The following is a 6,432-nucleotide window of genomic DNA, read 5'->3' on the forward strand; positions in this document are numbered from 1 at the left end:
AATGTATATTATCTGTGTCGTCGCTCAGCCACGACTCGTGAAACATAAGATATTACAGTTTTTAATATCCCGTTGGTAGGATTGTCTCAAACGGAGATCATCCAGTTTATTTTCCAATGATTGCACATTGGCCAATAGAACGGATGGTAGAAGCGGGTTGCCCACTCGCCGACTTATTCTAACAAGGCACCCTGATCTCCGCCCCCTGTATTTCCGTCTTTTCTTCATGCGAATGAAGGGTATTTGGATCTGGTCTCAGAGAACCAGTATATCCTTTGCGTCAGACGCATACAAGAAAAAAATGTCAGTCCAGTTTGAGGTAAATCGCTGTTCTGATATCCAGAAGCTTTTTTCGGTCATAGGAGACGGTAGCAGCAACATAATGTACAAAATAAGTTACAAACAATGCAAAAAAAATACACCAAATATTACAGTTGGTTAGGTGCCCGTAAAACGGCAGCCATTCCCTCCGGTGCCATTGTATTCACATACCAGGAGGTAATACAGTGCTTTCCCTTCTGGACAAATCCTCTGCACCTCCCTCAGGGTTTCCCTCTGCCAACTGGCTCTGCTGTTAAGGGAATAGTAACAGGTAGCACTAGAAAAATCCCTCTGAAGATACTGTTTAACAACAGAACTCCTGTATCCCCAAGACCCCTTGCCACAAGCTACTTTTCTCCACTTTTGGCAGCCCAGAAGATGATGTTGTTCCACTGTTTTTCCTATCTAAGTGTAATGATTTCCTTTCTATCCAGCCCCTTACTGACTTGGAGGTTCTTGCCACCCTCTGCAGTGTTCTCCATGGTACAGCAAGAGACTGGTGGGAGATAGCCCATGAACATGTGTCAACTTGGGAGGAGTTTCAAAAACTATTCCTCTCACACTTCCTCTCAGAGGACTATGAGGATGAACTGGCGGAACAGGTTTGTATCAGAGTCCAGGGTGAAGCAGAGCCAATATGGGACTTTGCCTTCTATCGAGTTCTATGTAGGAAAAGGAAGGCTGACATTACTGAGCAGGAGATGGTCAAACTCAGTCTTAAGAACATGGTTCCCGGCCTTGCCAGTCAACTTAGGGAACATATGCAGGATGTGGATGATCTGGTGCATCTCGAGACTCAGTTTGAGAAGGACTGGAAGCACCACCTCAAAACCCTGTTCCCTCATGCCGGTATCCCAACAACTCTCCTGGGGCTAAACCGTCTCAGCCGTTTGGAGAAGCTGGCTATCACAGTGGTTACTGCCATACCCCCCCTTACATTGGAGAGCAAAAGCAAACCTGATGCTGATTTCTACATCAATCAAGCAGTTCTACATCAATCAAGCAGTGGGACAGGCATGTCTGTCAGATGAGAGGTGGCAGCTCTCCCAGATGTTGGAGTTGAACGGTGAGGTCTGTACCTATGGTAATTCTTCAGTATCATATTGTGAAATAATAATGTAATGAAACAGAATCATTAAAAGCTTTAAAATAACCTGTAACCGCACCTGTATAGCATAAGAAAAGCCATTATACAAAATAAATAGACACACATTGTAATCCAGATGCATGCCTGGATAATAAATGTCATAATCAATATAATGAATATACTTATGACTATAGCCTGGTGGGTGCTGATATAATCTATATAATGAACATACTTATGTCTGCAGCCTGGTAGAGGCCCCTATTATTTTTTAACCAAACTGTCACAGTTGCGCCACCAATATAATCGGTTCAGTGATTTGTAGAGACGGGAAAAAGCCAGCCTCAAAGAAGAACTTAGGGTGCGAAAACAAAAAGAGTTGATCATTAACATAAAGAGGAGTAACTACCATATGTATATGATGTAAGGATGAAAACTGTATAAAAGGAGTGTGCCGAGGCTGGGAAGACAGTTGATCCATGGACCAGCTCAGCTTGTTACTTTGTAATAAAGTCTACCTTGAATTCACAAGTTCTGTTATTTGAGAAATACTATTGGACCAATATTTCTACGACATACCTCTTCAAACACAAAATCTATACCCGGAATGAAGTCCCCACTAAGCAGCGTCCCTACAGGCTGTCCCCCGCCAAACTGGTGATTCTCAATGAACAGCTTGAGATCGTGTTGGCTAATGGAGTTGTGGAACACTTCCTTTTCCAGATGGGCTTCTCCGGGTGTCCTGATTCCAAAGAAAGATGGTGGATATCGATTCTGTGTAGATTACAGGAAGCCATATGCCATAACAGAACGCAATGCCTACCCTCTACCAAACATCAATGACATGCTGGAATCTCTGGCAGGAGCAACCACCTTCAGTAATCTGGATCTGAACAGTGGATATTGGCAGGTGGCAATGGATCCCACCAGTCAAGATAATACTTTCTTTGTCACCCCTACTGGTTTCTACTCCTTCAAAGTCATCCCTTTTGGTTTGAAGAATGTTCCAGCAACCTTCCAAAGGCTGATGCAGATGTCCTAGGAGATCTGAGGGGGGAATATTGTGGATCTGGATGACATCATAATCTCCACCTCTGTCGCTGATCATCTACAAGATATACAATTCGTCTTTGACAGACTAAAGGCTGTAGGTTTGACCCTGAACTTGAAGAAGTGTCATTTCTGCTTACCGGAACTCAAGTTCCTTGGTCATGTGTTTAATGCAGAAGGTATCCATGCAGATCCAGCAAAAATTGCAGAAGTTTCCAATTCCCACACCCCTGAAGGCTGTTCAGCTCTTCCTGGGTATGGCTGGATGGTACCACAGGTTTGAGCCGGACTTTTCAAAGGTTGCTGAACCACTCAACCACCTTATTGAAGTTCCAATTGACCCCTGCATGCCAGAGCGCATTTGAAGCACTCAAAAACAGTCTCAACATTCCTCCAGTGCTTGGACATCCTAACCTGAATGCTCATTTCATAGTGTACATGGATGCAAGTCATAACAGGACTCAGAGCAGTCTTGGCTTAACAAATAGGACCTGGAACAGAAGGTCTTGCCAATGCAAGTCGTATCCTTAATTTTGCAGAGGAATTATTCAACGACTGAATGGGAGTGCCTCGCTGTGGGCTGAGCTTCGGAGAAATGGGGCTGCTACTTGGAGGCAAAGGTCTTCACCGTTGTCACAGACAACACTGCTCTGCAATGGGTTCTGGCATCAGGCAAGACCATATTTGCTGGTCTATCAGACTTCAGAGGTTTGACTTCATCATTGAGTATCGCAAAGGAAAACTGAATGTTGTACCGGATGCCCTTTCTCGGATTACAGAGACCGTGAACTTCTGTCCTCCATTGTGCAGCACTTACACTACCACTAAGTGTCTGGATGATTCCTAGAGAAGGCCAGCCAACTGTGGTATATAAAGTGCAGTGGTGCAAGGGTTTTGCAGTTTTAAATAAATCTCAATGCTCCATGGTAAAGGGTGTCAATTGATCTCAAACACTGAGCGGAAACATTCATATATAAAATATCCCCATAGTCTAGTATAGGCATAAATGTAGCTGATACTAACCTCCTTCTGGCATCAAAAGAAAAATCAGGCCTTATTCCTAAAATAATACTCCAACTTCAGCTTAAATTTTTTTGTAAGTCGTTGAATATGCAATTTAAAAGAGAGGACATCAATTAAAATTCCAAAATATTTATATGAGATTATAGTCTCACATATTACTCACCTGTCAGTGAAAGGTTCAGAGGTTTATTTCTTGCTTTAGAAAAGACCATTAGTTTAGTTGTCAATTTTAAGGATAAACTTCAATTGACACAAGGCATGTTAAACTGTATAAAAAGCAGTTTGGAAGTTCTGGAAAGAGACGAGGCACAACAATAAATAACAGTATCATCAGCAAAAAGTGAAGTTGGGCATTTTGCAAATTTTTGTCTAAATTATTTATATAAATAGTGAATAAGAGGGGACCAAGTGCAGAGCCCTGGGGCACACCATTACAGACAGACAATTTAACAGACATGAGCCTATCAAATGGCATGCTCCAAAAGACCTACACTCGACAATCTCTGCCTCAGTATAGCACGATCAACTGTATCAAAGGCCTTTGAGAGATCAATAAAAAGTGAGATGTGGGAAATCGTGAGCTTCTTGCAGTGAGCATGGTGTTGTAGGAATGGAGGCACGGGCTGGAAGGGGTAGAACATCCATTCATCGTGTGGAACATTCAAATCTGGAGTATTTCCACACCGCCAAACGCCTCAACTCCAGGCAAGCTAGATGGGCCCTGCTGTTCGTACCTGGAGGAGAGCCTGGTCGGCCCTCCTCAAGACCACCTCCAGGTATCGACAACAAGCGGATCGCCATCGGACCCTGGCTCCCCGGTATCATCTCGGGCAGAAGGTATGGCTATCACCCGGGATCTGCCCCTCTGGGTGGAATCCCGCAAACTCTCCCCCCGGTTTATTGGCCCGTTTCCCATCTCTAAAATTATTAGTTCCTCTGCTATTTGTCTTCTGTTGCCCCGTACCCTTCGTATACACCCCACCTTTCATGTGTCCCGAGTTAAATCCATGTCTCATAGCCCTTTGTCTCCTGCTTCCAGGCCCACCCTTCCCTTCTTCTCTCATCGATAGCCAACCGAGACACGTCCTGAGTGTTTGACCGCGGGGCAGGGGTTTCCAGTACCTGGTTGACTGGGAGGGTTATGGCCCGGAGGAGAGGTGCTGGGTCCCCGCTAGAGACATCCTGGACCCAGTCCTCATCGCCGACTTCCACCGCCGGAACCAAGGTCAACTAGTAATGCCCCCAGGTAGGGCGCCAGATGGCGCCCCTAGAGGGGGGGGGGGGGGGGGGTGTACTGACACACCCTGATCTGTTTCACCTGTCTTGGTGATTGTCTCCACCCCCCTCCAGGTGTCACCCATTTTCCCCATTATCCCCTGTGTATTTATACCGGTGTTCTCTTTTTGTTCGTTGCCAGTTCATGTTGTTTGTCAAGTCAACCAGCATTTTAGTATCAGCTACTGCTTTTTCCCAGTCTCTTTTTTCGCAGCCTCCTGGTCCTGAGCCAACCCGCCTGACCACTCTGCCTGCCCCTGACCCTGAGCCTGCCTGCCATCCTGTACCTTTGCCCGTTCTCCGAATTACCGACCTCTGCCTGACCTGAGCCTGCCTGCCGTGTTTTACCTTTGTTACTTTGACACGGTCTGCATCTCGGTCTTACCTTCATACCTGATAGGACAGAGCAGCCCAGTCGCTAGGGATTGCCTAAATACAGACTCCTTTTGTCGTACTGTATTCAATATAAGGCATCCAGACCTCATGAAAGTTGCACAGTTTAGGCTTACTCTTGTAATAAATCAAATATAATGATACCTAACTTGCCATTTCTAACATCCATTGTGACATTGTGGGATGACCAACCTTCAAATGAATGGCAATGCATTTCTTAGCCGCTATAAATGCTTGGTTACATAATTTCTTCTTATAACAGTCTCCAGTATCAACATTTCCAAGCAAACAAAAGCAGGGAGAAGAAAGAACATGTAGACATGCTGAGATAAAATAACATACTCTTTGCCAGAATTCAGCCAGCCTTCACAAGACCATAACATAATGACATATGTCCTCTTTCGTGTTTTACAGCTCCAGCAGAGGAATTGCATTTCTGAGTGCATGTAATTCAGTTTCACTGGCATTAACAGTAATACGTTCTATGGATGGTCTTAAACTGCAGTGATTTATGTCTAAGATTATATGAACATGACTAGACATTCAAACATATCTGTATCAATTCATCATCATTTATAGCTTCTACCAGGTCTTACACACATTTTTGTTTTACATGTTTTGTGTCATTGGGAAAAGCCTCTATCAACCCTTGATACAGTTTGGAAATCAACTTTGGAGGTTTATCAGACTGTCTTAAAATGGTTTCCATCTTTGAAGCATCTGGCTTGTCCAGTGTTTGCTGCAAAGAGAGAATAAAGTTATGTACCTGCCAAAATTCACCTCACCTCCATCACAGACTGGTCTTCCCTGGCTGCCTGATCCGCCTGAAACCCCTGTCAACATCTGATCCTCCTAAAATAAGCCTTGACAAAAAAATGACCTTGCTGTCTTTTTATACAAGAATAGAATCAATGGTTCTATAATTGAAATTACCATTATTCCCAGATCTCAGACTGTAGCTTTACGCTTAAGCTACTGTCCTGTAGCTACTGTACCCATCAACTTAAAATTGAACTTTGTGTCATTCACTAATATTGTTAATATACTGTACTGTAATATATACAGCAAAAGTCATATGAGCTCCATAAACTGATCTTCCCTGGCTGTCTGACCCTGCTGGGACACCTGTTACCATCTGATCCTGTTAAGACATGGTGAGCCTAGTGTTGTGTACTCACCATGAAAGTGAAGCCTGTAGGGCTGTTTAATACTGTGTTTGTGTGAAAAGTAGGGAATTAGCTAGGGAAACTGACCGATCAATAATGTCACATTGCTATGCTGACTAA

The sequence above is a fragment of the Oncorhynchus clarkii genome, chromosome 23 (assembly GCF_045791955.1).
Source record: "Oncorhynchus clarkii lewisi isolate Uvic-CL-2024 chromosome 23, UVic_Ocla_1.0, whole genome shotgun sequence".
Lineage (NCBI taxonomy): Eukaryota > Metazoa > Chordata > Actinopteri > Salmoniformes > Salmonidae > Oncorhynchus > Oncorhynchus clarkii.